We start from the raw sequence: 24,128 nt of genomic DNA, 5'->3' as shown, positions 1-24,128 counted from the left end.
TGTGCCTGGGAAGCAGAAGTGTTCACATTGCTTCGCAGAATCGCTTTTGTGCAGAAAACAGTAACACTTGTTCAGAACGAAAGAAAGCAGAGAGCCCCCGATTCTATGTTGTCCTGGAGAGCTTGCAAAGCACTGGGGAAAGGCAGGCAGAGAATTCCCTGCTAGCACCTTCTCTGTGCCTGGGAAGCAGAAGTGTTCACATTGCTTCGCAGAATCGCTTTTGTGCAGAAAACACTAACACTTGTTCAGAACGAAGGAAAGCAGAGTGCCCCAGATTCTATGTTGTCCTGGAGAGCTTGCACAGCACTGGGGAAAGGCAGGCAGAGAATTCCTTGCTAGCACCTTCTCTGTGCCTGGGAAGCAGATGTGTTCACATTGCTTCGCAGAATCGCTTTTGTGCAGAACACAGTAACACTTGTTCAGAACGAAAGAAAGCAGAGAGCCCCAGATTTTATGTTGTCCTGGAGAGCTTGCAGAGCACTGGGGAAAGGCAGGCAGACAATTCCTTGCTAGCACCTTCTCTGTGCCTGGGAAGCAGAAGTGTTCACATTGCTTCGCAAGAATCGCTTTTGTGCAGAAAACAGTAACACTTGTTCAGAAGGAAAGAAAGAACAGAGCCCCAGATTTTATGTTGTCCTGGAGAGCTTGCAGAGCACTGGGGAAAGGCAGGCAGAGAATTCCCTGCTAGCACCTTCTCTGTGCCTGGGAAGCAGAAGTGTTCACATTGCTTCGCAGAATCGCTTTTGTGCAGAAAACAGTAACACTTGTTCAGAACGAAGGAAAGCAGAGTGCCCCAGATTCTATGTTGTCCTGGAGAGCTTGCAGAGCACTGGGGAAAGGCAGGCATAGAATTCCCTGCTAGCACCTTCTCTGTGCCTGTTCACATTGCTTCGCACAATCGCTTTTGTGCAGAAAACAGTAACACTTGTTCAGAACGAAAGAAAGCAGAGAGCCCCAGATTCTATGTTGTCCTGGAGAGCTTGCAGAGCACTGGGGAAAGGCAGGCAGAGAATTCCTTGCTAGCACCTTCTCTGTGCGTGGGAAGCAGATGTGTTCACATTGCTTTGCAGAATCGCTTTTGTGCAGAAAACAATAACACTTGTTCAGAACGAAAGAAAGCAGAGAGCCCCAGATTTTATGTTGTCCTGGAGAGCTTGCAGAGCACTGGGGAAAGGCAGGCAGAGAATTCCTTGCTAGCACCTTCTCTGTGCCTGGGAAGCAGATGTGTTCACATTGCTTCGCAAGAATCGCTTTTGTGCAGAAAACAGTAACACTTGTTCAGAAGGAAAGAAAGCACAGAGCCCCAGATTCTATGTTGTCCTGCAGAGCTTGCAGAGCACTGGGGAAAGGCAGGCAGAGAATTCCTTGCTAGCACCTTCTCTGTGCCTGGGAAGCAGAAGTGTTCACATTGCTTCGCAGAATCGCTTTTGTGCAGAAAACAGTAACACTTGTTCAGAACGAAAGAAAGCACAGAGCCCCAGATTCTATGTTGTCCTGGAGAGCTTGCAGAGCACTGGGGAAAGGCAGGCAGAGAATTCCCTGCTAGCACCTTCTCTGTGCCTGTTCACATTGCTTCGCACAAACGCTTTTGTGCAGAAAACAGTAACACTTGTTCAGAACGAAAGAAAGCAGAGAGCCCCAGATTCTATGTTGTCCTGGAGAGCTTGCAGAGCACTGGGGAAAGGCAGGCAGAGAATTCCCTGCTAACACCTTCTCTGTGCCTGGGAAGCAGAAGTGTTCACATTGCTTCGCAAGAATCGCTTTTGTGCAGAAAACACTAACACTTGTTCAGAACGAAAGAAAGCACAGAGCCCCAGATTCTATGTTGTCCTGGAGAGCTTGCAGAGCACTGGGGAAAGGCAGGCAGAGAATTCCCTGCTAGCACCTTCTCTGTGCCTGTTCACATTGCTTCGCAGAATCGCTTTTGTGCAGAAAACACTAACACTTGTTCAGAACGAAAGAAAGCACAGAGCCCCAGATTCTATGTTGTCCTGGAGAGCTTGCAGAGCACTGGGGAAAGGCAGGCAGAGAATTCCTTGCTAGCACCTTCTCTGTGCCTGGGAAGCAGAAGTGTTCACATTGCTTCGCAAGAATCGCTTTTGTGCAGAAAACAGTAACACTTGTTCAGAAGGAAAGAAAGCACAGAGCCCCAGATTTTATGTTGTCCTGGAGAGTTTGCAGAGCACTGGGGAAAGGCAGGCAGAGAATTCCCTGCTAGCACCTTCTCTGTGCCTGTTCACATTGCTTCGCAGAATCGCTTTTGTGCAGAAAACACTAACACTTGTTCAGAACGAAAGAAAGCACAGAGCCCCAGATTCTATGTTGTCCTGGAGAGCTTGCAGAGCACTGGGGAAATGCAGGCAGAGAATTCCCTGCTAGCACCTTCTCTGTGCCTGGGAAGCAGAAGTGTTCACATTGCTTCGCAGAATCGCTTTTGTGCAGAAAACAGTAACACTTGTTCAGAACGAAAGAAAGCAGAGAGCCCCAGATTCTATGTTGTCCTGGAGAGCTTGCAAAGCACTGGGGAAAGGCAGGCAGAGAATTCCCTGCTAGCACCTTCTCTGTGCCTGGGAAGCAGAAGTGTTCACATTGCTTCACAGAATCGCTTTTGTGCAGAAAACACTAACACTTGTTCAGAACGAAGGAAAGCAGAGTGCCCCAGATTCTATGTTGTCCTGGAGAGCTTGCAGAGCACTGGGGAAAGGCAGGCAGAGAATTCCTTGCTAGCACCTTCTCTGTGTCTGGGAAGCAGACGTGTTCACATTGCTTTGCAGAATCGCTTTTGTGCAGAAAACAGTAACACTTGTTCAGAACGAAAGAAAGCAGAGAGCCCCAGATTTTATGTTGTCCTGGAGAGCTTGCAGAGCACTGGGGAAAGGCAGGCAGAGAATTCCCTGCTAGCACCTTCTCTGTGCCTGGGAAGCAGAAGTGTTCACATTGCTTCGCAAGAATCGCTTTTGTGCAGAAAACAGTAACACTTGGTCAGAAGGAAAGAAAGCAGAGAGCCCCAGATTTTATGTTGTCCTGGAGAGCTTGCAGAGCACTGGGGAAAGGCAGGCAGAGAATTCCCTGCTAGCACCTTCTCTGTGCCTGTTCACATTGCTTCGCAGAATCGCTTTTGTGCAGAAAACAGTAAAACTTGTTCAGAACGAAAGAAGGCACAGAGCCCCAGATTCTATGTTGTCCTGGAGAGCTTGCAGAGCACTGGGGAAAGGCAGGCAGAGAATTCCCTGATAGCCCCTTCTCTGTGCCTGGGAAGCAGATGTGTTCACATTGCGTCGCAGAATTGCTTTTGTGCAGAAAACAGTAACACTTGTTCAGAAGGAAAGAAAGCACAGAGCCCCAGATTTTATGTTGTCCTGGAGAGCTTGCAGAGCACTGGGGAAAGGCAGGCAGAGAATTCCCTGCTAGCACCTTCTCTGTGCCTGGGAAGCAGAAGTGTTCACATTGCTTCGCAGAATCGCTTTTGTGCAGAAAACACTAACACTTGTTCAGAACGAAAGAAAGCAGAGAGCCCCAGATTTTATATTGTCCTGGAGAGCTTGCAGAGCACTGGGGAAAGGAAGGCAGAGAATTCCTTGCTAGCACCTTCTCTGTGCCTGGGAAGCAGAAGTGTTCACATTGCTTCGCAAGAATCGCTTTTGTGCAGAAAACAGTAACACTTGTTCAGAAGGAAAGAGAGCACAGAGCCCCAGATTTTATGTTGTCCTGGAGAGCTTGCAGAGCACTGGGGAAAGGCAGGCAGAGAATTCCCTGCTAGCACCTTCTGTGTGCCTGGGAAGCAGAAGTGTTCACATTGCTTCGCGGAATCGCTTTTGTGCAGAAAACAGTAACACTTGTTCAGAACGAAAGAAAGCACAGAGCCCCAGATTCTATGTTGTCCTGGAGAGCTTGCAGAGCACTGGGGAAAGGCAGGCAGAGAATTCCCTGCTAGCACCTTCTCTGTGCCTGGGAAGCAGAAGTGTTCACATTGCTTCGCAAGAATCGCTTTTGTGCAGAAAACACTAACACTTGTTCAGAAGGAAAGAAAGCACAGAGCCCCAGATTTTATGTTGTCCTGGAGAGTTTGCAGAGCACTGGGGAAAGGCAGGCAGAGAATTCCCTGCTAGCACCTTCTCTGTGCCTGTTCACATTGCTTCGCAGAATCGCTTTTGTGCAGAAAACACTAACACTTGTTCAGAACGAAAGAAAGCACAGAGCCCCAGATTCTATGTTGTCCTGGAGAGCTTGCAGAGCACTGGGGAAAGGCAGGCAGAGAATTCCCTGCTAGCACCTTCTCTGTGCCTGTTCACATTGCTTCGCAGAATCGCTTTTGTGCAGAAAACACTAACACTTGTTCAGAACGAAGGAAAGCAGAGTGCCCCAGATTCTATGTTGTCCTGGAGAGCTTGCAGAGCACTGGGGAAAGGCAGGCAGAGAATTCCTTGCTAGCACCTTCTCTGTGCCTGGGAAGCAGATGTGTTCACATTGCTTCGCAGAATCGCTTTTGTGCAGAAAACAGTAACACTTGTTCAGAACGAAAGAAAGCAGAGAGCCCCAGATTTTATGTTGTCCTGGAGAGCTTGCAGAGCACTGGGGAAAGGCAGGCAGACAATTCCTTGCTAGCACCTTCTCTGTGCCTGGGAAGCAGAAGTGTTCACATTGCTTCGCAAGAATCGCTTTTGTGCAGAAAACAGTAACACTTGTTCAGAAGGAAAGAAAGAACAGAGCCCCAGATTTTATTTTGTCCTGGAGAGCTTGCAGAGCACTGGGGAAAGGCAGGCAGAGAATTCCCTGCTAGCACCTTCTCTGTGCCTGGGAAGCAGAAGTGTTCACATTGCTTCGCAGAATCGCTTTTGTGCAGAAAACAGTAACACTTGTTCAGAAGGAAAGAAAGCACAGAGCCCCAGATTTTATGTTGTCCTGGAGAGCTTGCAGAGCACTGGGGAAAGGCAGGCAGAGAATTCCCTGCTAGCACCTTCTCTGTGCCTGTTCACATTGCTTCGCACAAACGCTTTTGTGCAGAAAACAGTAACACTTGTTCAGAACGAAAGAAAGCAGAGAGCCCCAGATTCTATGTTGTCCTGGAGAGCTTGCAGAGCACTGGGGAAAGGCAGGCAGAGAATTCCCTGCTAACACCTTCTCTGTGCCTGGGAAGCAGAAGTGTTCACATTGCTTCGCAAGAATCGCTTTTGTGCAGAAAACACTAACACTTGTTCAGAACGAAAGAAAGCACAGAGCCCCAGATTCTATGTTGTCCTGGAGAGCTTGCAGAGCACTGGGGAAAGGCAGGCAGAGAATTCCCTGCTAGCACCTTCTCTGTGCCTGGGAAGCAGAAGTGTTCACATTGCTTCGCAGAATCGCTTTTGTGCAGAAAACAGTAACACTTGTTCAGAAGGAAAGAAAGCACAGAGCCCCAGATTTTATGTTGTCCTGGAGAGCTTGCAGAGCACTGGGGAAAGGCAGGCAGAGAATTCCCTGCTAGCACCTTCTCTGTTCCTGGGAAGCAGATGTGTTCACATTGCTTCGCAGAATTGCTTTTGTGCAGAAAACAGTAACACTTGTTCAGAAGGAGAGAAAGCACAGAGCCCCAGATTTTATGTTGTCCTGGAGAGCTTGCAGAGCACTGGGGAAAGGCAGGCAGAGAATTCCCTGCTAGCACCTTCTCTGTGCCTGTTCACATTGCTTCGCAGAATCGCTTTTGTGCAGAAAACAGTAACACTTGTTCAGAACGAAAGAAAGCAGAGAGCCCCAGATTCTATGTTGTCCTGGAGATCTTGCAGAGCACTGGGGAAAGGCAGGCAGAGAATTCCTTGCTAGCAACTTCTCTGTGCCTGGGAAGCAGAAGTGTTCACATTGCTTCACAGAATCGCTTTTGTGCAGAAAACAGTAACACTTGTTCAGAACGAAAGAAAGCACAGAGCCCCAGATTCTATGTTGTCCTGGAGAGCTTGCAGAGCACTGGGGAAAGGCAGGCAGAGAATTCCTTGCTAGCACCTTCTCTGTGCCTGGGAATCAGATGTGTTCACATTGCTTCGCAGAATCGCTTTTGTGCAGAAAACAGTAACACTTGTTCAGAACGAAAGAAAGCAGAGAGCCCCAGATTTTATGTTGTCCTGGAGAGCCTGCAGAGCACTGGGGAAAGGCAGGCAGAGAATTCCTTGCTAGCACCTTCTCTGTCCCTGGGAACAGAAGTGTTCACATTGCTTCGCAGAATCGCTTTTGTGCAGAAAACAGTAACACTTGTTGAGAAGGAAAGAAAGCACAGAGCCCCAGATTTTATGTTGTCCTGGAGAGCTTGCAGAGCACTGGGGAAAGGCAGGCAGAGAATTCCCTGCTAGCACCTTCTCTGTGCCTGTTCACATTGCTTCGCAGAATCGCTTTTGTGCAGAAAACAGTAACACTTGTTCAGAACGAAAGAAAGCACAGAGCCCCAGATTCTATGTTGTCCTGGAGAGCTTGCAGAGCACTGGGGAAAGGCAGGCAGAGAATTCCTTGCTAGCACCTTCTCTGTGCCTGGGAAGCCGAAGTGTTCACATTGCTTCGCAAGAATCGCTTTTGTGCAGAAAACAGTAACACTTGTTCAGAAGGAAAGAAAGAACAGAGCCCCAGATTTTATTTTGTCCTGGAGAGCTTGCAGAGCACTGGGGAAAGGCAGGCAGAGAATTCCCTGCTAGCACCTTCTCTGTGCCTGGGAAGCAGAAGTGTTCACATTGCTTCGCAGAATCGCTTTTGTGCAGAAAACAGTAACACTTGTTCAGAAGGAAAGAAAGCACAGAGCCCCAGATTCTATGTTGTCCTGGAGAGCTTGCAGAGCACTGGGGAAAGGCAGGCAGAGAATTCCCTGCTAGCACCTTCTCTGTGCCTGTTCACATTGCTTCGCACAATCGCTTTTGTGCAGAAAACAGTAACACTTGTTCAGAACGAAAGAAAGCACAGAGCCCCAGATTCTATGTTGTCCTGGAGAGCTTGCAGAGCACTGGGGAAAGGCAGGCAGAGAATTCCTTGCTAGCACCTTCTCTGTGCGTGGGAAGCAGATGTGTTCACATTGCTTTGCAGAATCGCTTTTGTGCAGAAAACAGTAACACTTGTTCAGAACGAAAGAAAGCAGAGAGCCCCAGATTTTATGTTGTCCTGGAGAGCTTGCAGAGCACTGGGGAAAGGCAGGCAGAGAATTCCTTGCTAGCACCTTCTCTGTGCCTGGGAAGCAGATGTGTTCACATTGCTTCGCAAGAATCGCTTTTGTGCAGAAAACAGTAACACTTGTTCAGAAGGAAAGAAAGCACAGAGCCCCAGATTTTATGTTGTCCTGGAGAGCTTGCAGAGCACTGGGGAAAGGCAGGCATAGAATTCCTTGCTAGCACCTTCTCTGTGCCTGGGAAGCAGAAGTGTTCACATTGCTTCGCAGAATCGCTTTTGTGCAGAAAACACTAACACTTGTTCAGAAGGAAAGAAAGCACAGAGCCCCAGATTCTATGTTGTCCTGGAGAGCTTGCAGAGCACTGGGGAAAGGCAGGCAGAGAATTCCCTGCTAGCACCTTCTCTGTGCCTGTTCACATTGCTTCGCACAAACGCTTTTGTGCAGAAAACAGTAACACTTGTTCAGAACGAAAGAAAGCACAGAGCCCCAGATTCTATGTTGTCCTGGAGAGCTTGCAGAGCACTGGGGAAAGGCAGGCAGAGAATTCCCTGCTAACACCTTCTCTGTGCCTGGGAAGCAGAAGTGTTCACATTGCTTCGCAAGAATCGCTTTTGTGCAGAAAACACTAACACTTGTTCAGAACGAAAGAAAGCACAGAGCCCCAGATTCTATGTTGTCCTGGAGAGCTTGCAGAGCACTGGGGAAAGGCAGGCAGAGAATTCCCTGCTAGCACCTTCTCTGTGCCTGTTCACATTGCTTCGCAGAATCGCTTTTGTGCAGAAAACACTAACACTTGTTCAGAACGAAAGAAAGCACAGAGCCCCAGATTCTATGTTGTCCTGGAGAGCTTGCAGAGCACTGGGGAAAGGCAGGCAGAGAATTCCTTGCTAGCACCTTCTCTGTGCCTGGGAAGCAGAAGTGTTCACATTGCTTCGCAAGAATCGCTTTTGTGCAGAAAACAGTAACACTTGTTCAGAAGGAAAGAAAGCACAGAGCCCCAGATTTTATGTTGTCCTGGAGAGTTTGCAGAGCACTGGGGAAAGGCAGGCACAGAATTCCCTGCTAGCACCTTCTCTGTGCCTGTTCACATTGCTTCGCAGAATCGCTTTTGTGCAGAAAACACTAACACTTGTTCAGAACGAAAGAAAGCACAGAGCCCCAGATTCTATGTTGTCCTGGAGAGCTTGCAGAGCACTGGGGAAATGCAGGCAGAGAATTCCCTGCTAGCACCTTCTGTGTGCCTGGGAAGCAGAAGTGTTCACATTGCTTCGCAGAATCGCTTTTGTGCAGAAAACAGTAACACTTGTTCAGAACGAAAGAAAGCAGAGAGCCCCAGATTCTATGTTGTCCTGGAGAGCTTGCAAAGCACTGGGGAAAGGCAGGCAGAGAATTCCCTGCTAGCACCTTCTCTGTGCCTGGGAAGCAGAAGTGTTCACATTGCTTCAAAGAATCGCTTTTGTGCAGAAAACACTAACACTTGTTCAGAACGAAGGAAAGCAGAGTGCCCCAGATTCTATGTTGTCCTGGAGAGCTTGCAGAGCACTGGGGAAAGGCAGGCAGAGAATTCCTTGCTAGCACCTTCTCTGTGTCTGGGAAGCAGACGTGTTCACATTGCTTTGCAGAATCGCTTTTGTGCAGAAAACAGTAACACTTGTTCAGAACGAAAGAAAGCAGAGAGCCCCAGATTTTATGTTGTCCTGGAGAGCTTGCAGAGCACTGGGGAAAGGCAGGCAGAGAATTCCTTGCTAGCACCTTCTCTGTGCCTGGGAAGCAGAAGTGTTCACATTGCTTCGCAAGAATCGCTTTTGTGCAGAAAACAGTAACACTTGTTCAGAAGGAAAGAAAGCACAGAGCCCCAGATTCTATGTTGTCCTGGAGAGCTTGCAGAGCACTGGGGAAAGGCAGGCAGAGAATTCCTTGCTAGCACCTTCTCTGTGCCTGGGAAGCAGAAGTGTTCACATTGCTTCGCAGAATCGCTTTTGTGCAGAAAACAGTAACACTTGTTCAGAAGGAAAGAAAGCACAGAGCCCCAGATTTTATGTTGTCCTGGAGAGCTTGCAGAGCACTGGGGAAAGGCAGGCAGAGAATTCCCTGCTAGCACCTTCTCTGTGCCTGTTCACATTGCTTCGCAGAATCGCTTTTGTGCAGAAAACAGTAACACTTGTTCAGAACGAAAGAAAGCACAGAGCCCCAGATTTGCTGTTGTTCTGGAGAGCTTGCAGAGCACTGGGGAAAGGCAGGCAGAGAATTCCCTGCTAGCACCTTCTCTGTGCCTGGGAAGCAGAAGTGTTCACATTACTTCGCAAGAATCGCTTTTGTGCAGAAAACACTAACACTTGTTCAGAACGAAAGAAAGCACAGAGCCCCAGATTCTATGTTGTCCTGGAGAGCTTGCAGAGCACTGGGGAAAGGCAGGCAGAGAATTCCCTGCTAGCACCTTCTCTGTGCCTGTTCACATTGCTTCGCAGAATCGCTTTTGTGCAGAAAACAGTAACACTTGTTCAGAACGAAAGAAAGCACAGAGCCCCAGATTCTATGTTGTCCTGGAGAGCTTGCAGAGCACTGGGGAAAGGCAGGCAGAGAATTCCCTGCTAGCACCTTCTCTGTGCCTGGGAAGCAGAAGTGTTCACATTGCTTCGCAGAATCGCTTTTGTGCAGAAAACAGTAACACTTGTTCAGAACGAAAGAAAGCAGAGAGCCCCCGATTCTATGTTGTCCTGGAGAGCTTGCAAAGCACTGGGGAAAGGCAGGCAGAGAATTCCCTGCTAGCACCTTCTCTGTGCCTGGGAAGCAGAAGTGTTCACATTGCTTCGCAGAATCGCTTTTGTGCAGAAAACACTAACATTTGTTCAGAACGAAGGAAAGCAGAGTGCCCCAGATTCTATGTTGTCCTGGAGAGCTTGCAGAGCACTGGGGAAAGGCAGGCAGAGAATTCCTTGCTAGCACCTTCTCTGTGCCTGGGAAGCAGATGTGTTCACATTGCTTCGCAGAATCGCTTTTGTGCAGAAAACAGTAACACTTGTTCAGAACGAAAGAAAGCAGAGAGCCCCAGATTTTATGTTGTCCTGGAGAGCTTGCAGAGCACTGGGGAAAGGCAGGCAGACAATTCCTTGCTAGCACCTTCTCTGTGCCTGGGAAGCAGAAGTGTTCACATTGCTTCGCAAGAATCGCTTTTGTGCAGAAAACAGTAACACTTGTTCAGAAGGAAAGAAAGAACAGAGCCCCAGATTTTATTTTGTCCTGGAGAGCTTGCAGAGCACTGGGGAAAGGCAGGCAGAGAATTCCCTGCTAGCACCTTCTCTGTGCCTGGGAAGCAGAAGTGTTCACATTGCTTCGCAGAATCGCTTTTGTGCAGAAAACAGTAACACTTGTTCAGAAGGAAAGAAAGCAGAGAGCCCCAGATTTTATGTTGTCCTGGAGAGCTTGCAGAGCACTGGGGAAAGGCAGGCATAGAATTCCCTGCTAGCACCTTCTCTGTGCCTGTTCACATTGCTTCGCACAATCGCTTTTGTGCAGAAAACAGTAACACTTGTTCAGAACGAAAGAAAGCACAGAGCCCCAGATTCTATGTTGTCCTGGAGAGCTTGCAGAGCACTGGGGAAAGGCAGGCAGAGAATTCCTTGCTAGCACCTTCTCTGTGCCTGGGAAGCAGATGTGTTCACATTGCTTTGCAGAATCGCTTTTGTGCAGAAAACAGTAACACTTGTTCAGAACGAAAGAAAGCAGAGAGCCCCAGATTTTATGTTGTCCTGGAGAGCTTGCAGAGCACTGGGGAAAGGCAGGCAGAGAATTCCTTGCTAGCACCTTCTCTGTGCCTGGGAAGCAGATGTGTTCACATTGCTTCGCAAGAATCGCTTTTGTGCAGAAAACAGTAACACTTGTTCAGAAGGAAAGAAAGCACAGAGCCCCAGATTCTATGTTGTCCTGCAGAGCTTGCAGAGCACTGGGGAAAGGCAGGCAGAGAATTCCTTGCTAGCACCTTCTCTGTGCCTGGGAAGCAGAAGTGTTCACATTGCTTCGCAGAATCGCTTTTGTGCAGAAAACAGTAACACTTGTTCAGAACGAAAGAAAGCACAGAGCCCCAGATTCTATGTTGTCCTGGAGAGCTTGCAGAGCACTGGGGAAAGGCAGGCAGAGAATTCCCTGCTAGCACCTTCTCTGTGCCTGTTCACATTGCTTCGCACAAACGCTTTTGTGCAGAAAACAGTAACACTTGTTCAGAACGAAAGAAAGCAGAGAGCCCCAGATTTTATGTTGTCCTGGAGAGCTTGCAGAGCACTGGGGAAAGGCAGGCAGAGAATTCCCTGCTAACACCTTCTCTGTGCCTGGGAAGCAGAAGTGTTCACATTGCTTCGCAAGAATCGCTTTTGTGCAGAAAACACTAACACTTGTTCAGAACGAAAGAAAGCACAGAGCCCCAGATTCTATGTTGTCCTGGAGAGCTTGCAGAGCACTGGGGAAAGGCAGGCAGAGAATTCCCTGCTAGCACCTTCTCTGTGCCTGTTCACATTGCTTCGCAGAATCGCTTTTGTGCAGAAAACACTAACACTTGTTCAGAACGAAAGAAAGCACAGAGCCCCAGATTCTATGTTGTCCTGGAGAGCTTGCAGAGCACTGGGGAAAGGCAGGCAGAGAATTCCTTGCTAGCACCTTCTCTGTGCCTGGGAAGCAGAAGTGTTCACATTGCTTCGCAAGAATCGCTTTTGTGCAGAAAACAGTAACACTTGTTCAGAAGGAAAGAAAGCACAGAGCCCCAGATTTTATGTTGTCCTGGAGAGTTTGCAGAGCACTGGGGAAAGGCAGGCACAGAATTCCCTGCTAGCACCTTCTCTGTGCCTGTTCACATTGCTTCGCAGAATCGCTTTTGTGCAGAAAACACTAACACTTGTTCAGAACGAAAGAAAGCACAGAGCCCCAGATTCTATGTTGTCCTGGAGAGCTTGCAGAGCACTGGGGAAATGCAGGCAGAGAATTCCCTGCTAGCACCTTCTGTGTGCCTGGGAAGCAGAAGTGTTCACATTGCTTCGCAGAATCGCTTTTGTGCAGAAAACAGTAACACTTGTTCAGAACGAAAGAAAGCAGAGAGCCCCAGATTCTATGTTGTCCTGGAGAGCTTGCAAAGCACTGGGGAAAGGCAGGCAGAGAATTCCTTGCTAGCACCTTCTCTGTGTCTGGGAAGCAGACGTGTTCACATTGCTTTGCAGAATCGCTTTTGTGCAGAAAACAGTAACACTTGTTCAGAACGAAAGAAAGCAGAGAGCCCCAGATTTTATGTTGTCCTGGAGAGCTTGCAGAGCACTGGGGAAAGGCAGGCAGAGAATTCCTTGCTAGCACCTTCTCTGTGCCTGGGAAGCAGAAGTGTTCACATTGCTTCGCAAGAATCGCTTTTGTGCAGATAACAGTAACACTTGGTCAGAAGGAAAGAAAGCAGAGAGCCCCAGATTTTATGTTGTCCTGGAGAGCTTGCAGAGCACTGGGGAAAGGCAGGCAGAGAATTCCCTGCTAGCACCTTCTCTGTGCCTGTTCACATTGCTTCGCAGAATCGCTTTTGTGCAGAAAACAGTAAAACTTGTTCAGAACGAAAGAAGGCACAGAGCCCCAGATTCTATGTTGTCCTGGAGAGCTTGCAGAGCACTGGGGAAAGGCAGGCAGAGAATTCCCTGATAGCACCTTCTCTGTGCCTGGGAAGCAGATGTGTTCACATTGCGTCGCAGAATTGCTTTTGTGCAGAAAACAGTAACACTTGTTCAGAAGGAAAGAAAGCACAGAGCCCCAGATTTTATGTTGTCCTGGAGAGCTTGCAGAGCACTGGGGAAAGGCAGGCAGAGAATTCCCTGCTAGCACCTTCTCTGTGCCTGGGAAGCAGAAGTGTTCACATTGCTTCGCAGAATCGCTTTTGTGCAGAAAACACTAACACTTGTTCAGAATGAAAGAAAGCAGAGAGCCCCAGATTTTATATTGTCCTGGAGAGCTTGCAGAGCACTGGGGAAAGGAAGGCAGAGAATTCCTTGCTAGCACCTTCTCTGTGCCTGGGAAGCAGAAGTGTTCACATTGCTTCGCAAGAATCGCTTTTGTGCAGAAAACAGTAACACTTGTTCAGAAGGAAAGAGAGCACAGAGCCCCAGATTTTATGTTGTCCTGGAGAGCTTGCAGAGCACTGGGGAAAGGCAGGCAGAGAATTCCCTGCTAGCACCTTCTCTGTGCCTGGGAAGCAGAAGTGTTCACATTGCTTCGCAGAATCGCTTTTGTGCAGAAAACACTAACACTTGTTCAGAACGAAAGAAAGCACAGAGCCCCAGATTCTATGTTGTCCTGGAGAGCTTGCAGAGCACTGGGGAAAGGCAGGCAGAGAATTCCCTGCTAGCACCTTCTCTGTGCCTGGGAAGCAGAAGTGTTCACATTGCTTCGCAAGAATCGCTTTTGTGCAGAAAACAGTAACACTTGTTCAGAACGAAAGAAAGCAGAGAGCCCCCGATTCTATGTTGTCCTGGAGAGCTTGCAAAGCACTGGGGAAAGGCAGGCAGAGAATTCCCTGCTAGCACCTTCTCTGTGCCTGGGAAGCAGAAGTGTTCACATTGCTTCGCAGAATCGCTTTTGTGCAGAAAACACTAACATTTGTTCAGAACGAAGGAAAGCAGAGTGCCCCAGATTCTATGTTGTCCTGGAGAGCTTGCAGAGCACTGGGGAAAGGCAGGCAGAGAATTCCTTGCTAGCACCTTCTCTGTGCCTGGGAAGCAGATGTGTTCACATTGCTTCGCAGAATCGCTTTTGTGCAGAAAACAGTAACACTTGTTCAGAACGAAAGAAAGCAGAGAGCCCCAGATTTTATGTTGTCCTGGAGAGCTTGCAGAGCACTGGGGAAAGGCAGGCAGACAATTCCTTGCTAGCACCTTCTCTGTGCCTGGGAAGCAGAAGTGTTCACATTGCTTCGCAAGAATCGCTTTTGTGCAGAAAACAGTAACACTTGTTCAGAAGGAAAGAAAGAACAGAGCCCCAGATTTTATTTTGTCCTGGAGAGCTTGCAGAGCACTGGGGAAAGGCAGGCAGAGAATTCCCTGCTAGCACCTTCTCTGTGCCTGGGAAGCAGAAGTGTTCACATTGCTTCGCAGAATCGCTTTTGTGCAGAAAACAGTAACACTTGTTCAGAAGGAAAGAAAGCAGAGAGCCCCAGATTTTATGTTGTCCTGGAGAGCTTGCAGAGCACTGGGGAAAGGCAGGCATAGAATTCCCTGCTAGCACCTTCTCTGTGCCTGTTCACATTGCTTCGCACAATCGCTTTTGTGCAGAAAACAGTAACACTTGTTCAGAACGAAAGAAAGCACAGAGCCCCAGATTCTATGTTGTCCTGGAGAGCTTGCAGAGCACTGGGGAAAGGCAGGCAGAGAATTCCTTGCTAGCACCTTCTCTGTGCGTGGGAAGCAGATGTGTTCACATTGCTTTGCAGAATCGCTTTTGTGCAGAAAACAGTAACACTTGTTCAGAACGAAAGAAAGCAGAGAGCCCCAGATTTTATGTTGTCCTGGAGAGCTTGCAGAGCACTGGGGAAAGGCAGGCAGAGAATTCCTTGCTAGCACCTTCTCTGTGCCTGGGAAGCAGATGTGTTCACATTGCTTCGCAAGAATCGCTTTTGTGCAGAAAACAGTAACACTTGTTCAGAAGGAAAGAAAGCACAGAGCCCCAGATTCTATGTTGTCCTGCAGAGCTTGCAGAGCACTGGGGAAAGGCAGGCAGAGAATTCCTTGCTAGCACCTTCTCTGTGCCTGGGAAGCAGAAGTGTTCACATTGCTTCGCAGAATCGCTTTTGTGCAGAAAACAGTAACACTTGTTCAGAACGAAAGAAAGCACAGAGCCCCAGATTCTATGTTGTCCTGGAGAGCTTGCAGAGCACTGGGGAAAGGCAGGCAGAGAATTCCCTGCTAGCACCTTCTCTGTGCCTGTTCACATTGCTTCGCACAAACGCTTTTGTGCAGAAAACAGTAACACTTGTTCAGAACGAAAGAAAGCAGAGAGCCCCAGATTCTATGTTGTCCTGGAGAGCTTGCAGAGCACTGGGGAAAGGCAGGCAGAGAATTCCCTGCTAACACCTTCTCTGTGCCTGGGAAGCAGAAGTGTTCACATTGCTTCGCAAGAATCGCTTTTGTGCAGAAAACACTAACACTTGTTCAGAACGAAAGAAAGCACAGAGCCCCAGATTCTATGTTGTCCTGGAGAGCTTGCAGAGCACTGGGGAAAGGCAGGCAGAGAATTCCCTGCTAGCACCTTCTCTGTGCCTGTTCACATTGCTTCGCAGAATCGCTTTTGTGCAGAAAACACTAACACTTGTTCAGAACGAAAGAAAGCACAGAGCCCCAGATTCTATGTTGTCCTGGAGAGCTTGCAGAGCACTGGGGAAAGGCAGGCAGAGAATTCCTTGCTAGCACCTTCTCTGTGCCTGGGAAGCAGAAGTGTTCACATTGCTTCGCAAGAATCGCTTTTGTGCAGAAAACACTAACACTTGTTCAGAAGGAAAGAAAGCACAGAGCCCCAGATTTTATGTTGTCCTGGAGAGTTTGCAGAGCACTGGGGAAAGGCAGGCACAGAATTCCCTGCTAGCACCTTCTCTGTGCCTGTTCACATTGCTTCGCAGAATCGCTTTTGTGCAGAAAACACTAACACTTGTTCAGAACGAAAGAAAGCACAGAGCCCCAGATTCTATGTTGTCCTGGAGAGCTTGCAGAGCACTGGGGAAATGCAGGCAGAGAATTCCCTGCTAGCACCTTCTGTGTGCCTGGGAAGCAGAAGTGTTCACATTGCTTCGCAGAATCGCTTTTGTGCAGAAAACAGTAACACTTGTTCAGAACGAAAGAAAGCAGAGAGCCCCAGATTCTATGTTGTCCTGGAGAGCTTGCAAAGCACTGGGGAAAGGCAGGCAGAGAATTCCTTGCTAGCACCTTCTCTGTGTCTGGGAAGCAGACGTGTTCACATTGCTTTGCAGAATCGCTTTTGTGCAGAAAACAGTAACACTTGTTCAGAACGAAAGAAAGCAGAGAGCCCCAGATTTTATGTTGTCCTGGAGAGCTTGCAGAGCACTGGGGAAAGGCAGGCAGAGAATTCCTTGCTAGCACCTTCTCTGTGCCTGGGAAGCAGAAGTGTTCACATTGCTTCGCAAGAATCGCTTTTGTGCAGAAAACAGTAAAACTTGTTCAGAACGAAAGAAGGCACAGAGCCCCAGATTCTATGTTGTCCTGGAGAGCTTGCAGAGCACTGGGGAAAGGCAGGCAGAGAATTCCCTGATAGCACCTTCTCTGTGCCTGGGAAGCAGATGTGTTCACATTGCGTCGCAGAATTGCTTTTGTGCAGAAAACAGTAACACTTGTTCAGAAGGAAAGAAAGCACAGAGCCCCAGATTTTATGTTGTCCTGGAGAGCTTGCAGAGCACTGGGGAAAGGCAGGCAGAGAATTCCCTGCTAGCACCTTCTCTGTGCCTGGGAAGCAGAAGTGTTCACATTGCTTCGCAGAATCGCTTTTGTGCAGAAAACACTAACACTTGTTCAGAATGAAAGAAAGCAGAGAGCCCCAGATTTTATATTGTCCTGGAGAGCTTGCAGAGCACTGGGGAAAGGAAGGCAGAGAATTCCTTGCTAGCACCTTCTCTGTGCCTGGGAAGCAGAAGTGTTCACATTGCTTCGCAAGAATCGCTTTTGTGCAGAAAACACTAACACTTGTTCAGAAGGAAAGAGAGCACAGAGCCCCAGATTTTATGTTGTCCTGGAGAGCTTGCAGAGCACTGGGGAAAGGCAGGCAGAGAATTCCCTGCTAGCACCTTCTCTGTGCCTGGGAAGCAGAAGTGTTCACATTGCTTCGCAGAATCGCTTTTGTGCAGAAAACAGTAACACTTGTTCAGAACGAAAGAAAGCACAGAGCCCCAGATTCTATGTTGTCCTGGAGAGCTTGCAGAGCACTGGGGAAAGGCAGGCAGAGAATTCCCTGCTAGCACCTTCTCTGTGCCTGGGAAGCAGAAGTGTTCACATTGCTTCGCAAGAATCGCTTTTGTGCAGAAAACAGTAACACTTGTTCAGAAGGAAAGAAAGCACAGAGCCCCAGATTTTATGTTGTCCTGGAGAGTTTGCAGAGCACTGGGGAAAGGCAGGCAGAGAATTCCCTGCTAGCACCTTCTCTGTGCCTGTTCACATTGCTTCGCAGAATCGCTTTTGTGCAGAAAACACTAACACTTGTTCAGAACGAAAGAAAGCACAGAGCCCCAGATTCTATGTTGTCCTGGAGAGCTTGCAGAGCACTGGGGAAATGCAGGCAGAGAATTCCCTGCTAGCACCTTCTCTGTGCCTGGGAAGCAGAAGTGTTCACATTGCTTCGCAGAATCGCTTTTGTGCAGAAAACAGTAACACTTGTTCAGAACGAAAGAAAGCAGAGAGCCCCCGATTCTATGTTGTCCTGGAGAGCTTGCAAAGCACTGGGGAAAGGCAGGCAGAGAATTCCCTGCTAGCACCTTCTCTGTGCCTGGGAAGCAGAAGTGTTCACATTGCTTCGCAGAATCGCTTTTGTGCAGAAAACACTAACACTTGTTCAGAACGAAGGAAAGCAGAGAGCCCCAGATTCTATGTTGTCCTGGAGAGCTTGCAGAGCACTGGGGAAAGGCAGGCAGAGAATTCCTTGATAGCACGTTCTCTGTGCCTGGGAAGCAGATGTGTTCACATTGCTTCGCAGAATCGCTTTTGTGCAGAAAACAGTAACACTTGTTCAGAACGAAAGAAAGCAGAGAGCCCCAGATTTTATGTTGTCCTGGAGAGCTTGCAGAGCACTGGGGAAAGGCAGGCAGACAATTCCTTGCTAGCACCTTCTCTGTGCCTGGGAAGCAGAAGTGTTCACATTGCTTCGCAAGAATCGCTTTTGTGCAGAAAACAGTAACACTTGTTCAGAAGGAAAGAAAGAACAGAGCCCCAGATTTTATTTTGTCCTGGAGAGCTTGCAGAGCACTGGGGAAAGGCAGGCAGAGAATTCCCTGCTAGCACCTTCTCTGTGCCTGGGAAGCAGAAGTGTTCACATTGCTTCGCAGAATCGCTTTTGTGCAGAAAACAGTAACACTTGTTCAGAAGGAAAGAAAGCACAGAGCCCCAGATTTTATGTTGTCCTGGAGAGCTTGCAGAGCACTGGGGAAAGGCAGGCAGAGAATTCCCTGCTAGCACCTTCTCTGTGCCTGTTCACATTGCTTCGCACAATCGCTTTTGTGCAGAAAACAGTAACACTTTTTCAGAACGAAAGAAAGCACAGAGCCCCAGATTCTATGTTGTCCTGGAGAGCTTGCAGAGCACTGGGGAAAGGCAGGCAGAGAATTCCTTGCTAGCACCTTCTCTGTGCGTGGGAAGCAGATGTGTTCACATTGCTTTGCAGAATCGCTTTTGTGCAGAAAACAGTAACACTTGTTCAGAACGAAAGAAAGCAGAGAGCCCCAGATTTTATGTTGTCCTGGAGAGCTTGCAGAGCACTGGGGAAAGGCAGGCAGAGAATTCCTTGCTAGCACCTTCTCTGTGCCTGGGAAGCAGATGTGTTCACATTGCTTCGCAAGAATCGCTTTTGTGCAGAAAACAGTAACACTTGTTCAGAAGGAAAGAAAGCACAGAGCCCCAGATTCTATGTTGTCCTGCAGAGCTTGCAGAGCACTGGGGAAAGGCAGGCAGAGAATTCCTTGCTAGCACCTTCTCTGTGCCTGGGAAGCAGAAGTGTTCACATTGCTTCGCAGAATCGCTTTTGTGCAGAAAACAGTAACACTTGTTCAGAACGAAAGAAAGCACAGAGCCCCAGATTCTATGTTGTCCTGGAGAGCTTGCAGAGCACTGGGGAAAGGCAGGCAGAGAATTCCCTGCTAGCACCTTCTCTGTGCCTGTTCACATTGCTTCGCACAAACGCTTTTGTGCAGAAAACAGTAACACTTGTTCAGAACGAAAGAAAGCAGAGAGCCCCAGATTCTATGTTGTCCTGGAGAGCTTGCAGAGCACTGGGGAAAGGCAGGCAGAGAATTCCCTGCTAACACCTTCTCTGTGCCTGGGAAGCAGAAGTGTTCACATTGCTTCGCAAGAATCGCTTTTGTGCAGAAAACACTAACACTTGTTCAGAACGAAAGAAAGCACAGAGCCCCAGATTCTATGTTGTCCTGGAGAGCTTGCAGAGCACTGGGGAAAGGCAGGCAGAGAATTCCCTGCTAGCACCTTCTCTGTGCCTGTTCACATTGCTTCGCAGAATCGCTTTTGTGCAGAAAACAGTAACACTTGTTCAGAACGAAAGAAAGCACAGAGCCCCAGATTCTATGTTGTCCTGGAGAGCTTGCAGAGCACTGGGGAAAGGCAGGCAGAGAATTCCTTGCTAGCACCTTCTCTGTGCCTGGGAAGCAGAAGTGTTCACATTGCTTCGCAAGAATCGCTTTTGTGCAGAAAACAGTAACACTTGTTCAGAAGGAAAGAAAGCACAGAGCCCCAGATTTTATGTTGTCCTGGAGAGTTTGCAGAGCACTGGGGAAAGGCAGGCACAGAATTCCCTGCTAGCACCTTCTCTGTGCCTGTTCACATTGCTTCGCAGAATCGCTTTTGTGCAGAAAACACTAACACTTGTTCAGAACGAAAGAAAGCACAGAGCCCCAGATTCTATGTTGTCCTGGAGAGCTTGCAGAGCACTGGGGAAATGCAGGCAGAGTATTCCCTGCTAGCACCTTCTGTGTGCCTGGGAAGCAGAAGTGTTCACATTGCTTCGCAGAATCGCTTTTGTGCAGAAAACAGTAACACTTGTTCAGAACGAAAGAAAGCAGAGAGCCCCAGATTCTATGTTGTCCTGGAGAGCTTGCAAAGCACTGGGGAAAGGCAGGCAGAGAATTCCCTGCTAGCACCTTCTCTGTGCCTGGGAAGCAGAAGTGTTCACATTGCTTCACAGAATCGCTTTTGTGCAGAAAACACTAACACTTGTTCAGAACGAAGGAAAGCAGAGTGCCCCAGATTCTATGTTGTCCTGGAGAGCTTGCAGAGCACTGGGGAAAGGCAGGCAGAGAATTCCTTGCTAGCACCTTCTCTGTGTCTGGGAAGCAGACGTGTTCACATTGCTTTGCAGAATCGCTTTTGTGCAGAAAACAGTAACACTTGTTCAGAACGAAAGAAAGCAGAGAGCCCCAGATTTTATGTTGTCCTGGAGAGCTTGCAGAGCACTGGGGAAAGGCAGGCAGAGAATTCCTTGCTAGCACCTTCTCTGTGCCTGGGAAGCAGAAGTGTTCACATTGCTTCGCAAGAATCGCTTTTGTGCAGAAAACAGTAACACTTGGTCAGAAGGAAAGAAAGCAGAGAGCCCCAGATTTTATGTTGTCCTGGAGAGCTTGCAGAGCACTGGGGAAAGGCAGGCAGAGAATTCCCTGCTAGCACCTTCTCTGTGCCTGTTCACATTGCTTCGCAGAATCGCTTTTGTGCAGAAAACAGTAAAACTTGTTCAGAACGAAAGAAGGCACAGAGCCCCAGATTCTATGTTGTCCTGGAGAGCTTGCAGAGCACTGGGGAAAGGCAGGCAGAGAATTCCCTGATAGCACCTTCTCTGTGCCTGGGAAGCAGATGTGTTCACATTGCGTCGCAGAATTGCTTTTGTGCAGAAAACAGTAACACTTGTTCAGAAGGAAAGAAAGCACAGAGCCCCAGATTTTATGTTGTCCTGGAGAGCTTGCAGAGCACTGGGGAAAGGCAGGCAGAGAATTCCCTGCTAGCACCTTCTCTGTGCCTGGGAAGCAGAAGTGTTCACATTGCTTCGCAGAATCGCTTTTGTGCAGAAAACACTAACACTTGTTCAGAACGAAAGAAAGCAGAGAGCCCCAGATTTTATGTTGTCCTGGAGAGCTTGCAGAGCACTGGGGAAAGGAAGGCAGAGAATTCCTTGCTAGCACCTTCTCTGTGCCTGGGAAGCAGAAGTGTTCACATTGCTTCGCAAGAATCGCTTTTGTGCAGAAAACAGTAACACTTGTTCAGAAGGAAAGAGAGCACAGAGCCCCAGATTTTATGTTGTCCTGGAGAGCTTGCAGAGCACTGGGGAAAGGCAGGCAGAGAATTCCCTGCTAGCACCTTCTGTGTGCCTGGGAAGCAGAAGTGTTCACATTGCTTCGCAGAATCGCTTTTGTGCAGAAAACAGTAACACTTGTTCAGAACGAAAGAAATCACAGAGCCCCAGATTTTATGTTGTCCTGGAGAGCTTGCAGAGCACTGGGGAAAGGCAGGCAGAGAATTCCCTGCTAGCACCTTCTCTGTGCCTGGGAAGCAGATGTGTTCACATTGCTTCGCAGAATCGCTTTTGTGCAGAAAACAGTAACACTTGTTCAGAACAAAAGAAAGCAGAGAGCCCCAGATTTTATGTTGTCCTGGAGAGCTTGCAGAGCACTGGGGAAAGGCAGGCATAGAATTCCTTGCTAGCACCTTCTCTGTTCCTGGGAAGCAGAAGTGTTCACATTGCTTCGCAAGAATCGCTTTTGTGCAGAAAACAGTAACACTTGTTCAGAACGAAAGAAAGCACAGAGCCCCAGATTTTATGTTGTCCTGGAGAGCCTGCAGAGCACTGGGGAAAGGCAGGCAGAGAATTCCCTGCTAGCACCTTCTCTGTGCCTGGGAAGCAGATGTGTTCACATAGCTTCGCAGAATCGCTTTTGTGCAGAAAACAGTAACACTTGTTCAGAAGGAAAGAAAGCACAGAGCCCCAGATTTTATGTTGTCCTGGAGAGCTTGCAGAGCACTGGGGAAAGGCAGGCAGAGAATTCCCTGCTAGCACCTTCTCTGTGCCTGTTCACAATGCTTCGCAGAATCGCTTTTGTGCAGAAAACAGTAACACTTGTTCAGAACGAAAGAAAGCAGAGAGCCCCAGATTCTATGTTGTCCTGGAGAGCTTGCAGAGCACTGGGGAAAGGCAGGCAGAGAATTCCTTGCTAGCACCTTCTCTGTGCCTGGGAAGCAGAAGTGTTCACATTGCTTCGCAGAATCGCTTTTGTGCAGAAAACAGTAACGCTTGTTCAGAAGGAAAGAAAGCACAGAGCCCCAGATTTTATGTTGTCCTGGAGAGCTTGCAGAGCACTGGGGAAAGGCAGGCAGAGAATTCCCTGCTAGCACCTTCTCTGTGCCTGTTCACATTGCTTCGCAAGAATCGCTTTTGTGCAGAAAACAATAACACTTGTTCAGAACGAAAGAAAGCACAGAGCCCCAGATTCTATGTTGTCCTGGAGAGCTTGCAGAGCACTGGGGAAAGGCAGGCAGAGAATTCCCTGCTAGCACCTTCTCTGTGCCTGGGAAGCAGAAGTGTTCACATTGCTTCGCAGAATCGCTTTTGTGCAGAAAACATTAACACTTCTTCAGAAGGAAAGAAAGCAGAGATCCCCAGATTTTATGTTGTCCTGGAGAGCTTGCAGAGCACTGGGGAAAGGCAGGCAGAGAATTCCCTGCTAGCACCTTCTCTGTGCCTGTTCACATTGCTTCGCAGAATCGCTTTTGTGCAGGAAACAGTAACACTTGTTCAGAACGAAAGAAAGCACAGAGCCCCAGATTCTATGTTGTCCTGGAGAGCTTGCAGAGCACTGGGGAAAGGCAGGCAGAGAATTCCTTGCTAGCACCTTCTCTGTGCCTGGGAAGCAGAAGTGTTCACATTGCTTCGCAAGAATCTCTTTTGTGCAGAAATCAGTGACACTTGTTCAGAAGGAAAGAAAGCACAGAGCCCCAGATTTTATGTTGTCCTGGAGAGCTTGCAGAGCACTGGGGAAAGGCAGGCATAGAATTCCTTGCTAGCACCTTCTCTGTGCCTGGGAAGCAGAAGTGTTCACATTGCTTCGCAAGAATCGCTTTTGTGCAGAAAACAGTAACACTTGTTCAGAAGGAAAGAAAGCACAGAGCCCCAGATTTTATGTTGCCCTGGAGAGCTTGCAGAGCACTGGGGAAAGGCAGGCACAGAATTCCCTGCTAGCACCTTCTCTGTGCCTGGGAAGCAGATGTGTTCACATTGCGTCGCAGAATTGCTTTTGTGCAGAAAACAGTAACACTTGTTCAGAACGAAAGAAAGCACAGAGCCCCAGATTTTATGTTGTCCTGGAGAGCCTGCAGAGCACTGGGGAAAGGCAGGCAGAGAATTCCCTGCTAGCACCTTCTGTGTGCCTGGGAAGCAGATGTGTTCACATTGCTTCGCAAAATCGCTTTTGTGCAGAAAACAGTAACACTTGTTCAGAAGGAAAGAAAGCACAGAGCCCCAGATTTTATGTTGTCCTGGAGAGCTTGCAGAGCACTGGGGAAAGGCAGGCAGAGAATTCCCTGCTAGCACCTTCTCTGTGCCTGGGAAGCAGAAGTGTTCACATTGCTTCGCAGAATCGCTTTTGTGCAGAAAACAGTAACACTTGTTCAGAACGAAAGAAAGCAGATAGCCCCAGATTTTATGTTGACCTGGAGAGCTTGCAGAGCACTGGGGAAAGGCAGGCAGAGAATTCCCTGCTAGCACCTTCTCTGTGCCTGTTCACATTGCTTCGCAAGACTCGCTTTTGTGCAGAAAACAGTAACACTTGTTCAGAACGAAAGAAAGCACAGAGCCCCAGATTCTATGTTGTCCTGGAGAGCTTGCAGAGCACTGGGGAAAGGCAGGCAGAGAATTCCCTGCTAGCACCTTCTCTGTGCCTGTTCACATTGCTTCGCAGAATCGCTTTTGTGCAGAAAACAGTAACACTTGTTCAGAAGGAAAGAAAGCAGAGAGCCCCAGATTTTATGTTGTCCTGGAGAGCTTGCAGAGCACTGGGGAAAGGCAGGCAGAGAATTCCTTGCTAGCACCTTCTCTGTGCCTGGGAAGCAGAAGTGTTCACATTGCTTCGCAAGAATCGCTTTTGTGCAGAAAACAGTAACACTTGTTCAGAAAGAAAGAAAGCACAGAGCCCCAGATTTTATGTTGCCCTGGAGAGCTTGCAGAGCACTGGGGAAAGGCAGGCAGAGAATTCCCTGCTAGCACCTTCTCTGTGCCTGGGAAGCAGAAGTGT

Source organism: Strix aluco, chromosome 35 (assembly GCF_031877795.1).
Source record: "Strix aluco isolate bStrAlu1 chromosome 35, bStrAlu1.hap1, whole genome shotgun sequence".
Classification (NCBI taxonomy): Eukaryota; Metazoa; Chordata; class Aves; order Strigiformes; family Strigidae; genus Strix; species Strix aluco.
Note: the sequence above shows the minus strand (reverse complement) of the source record.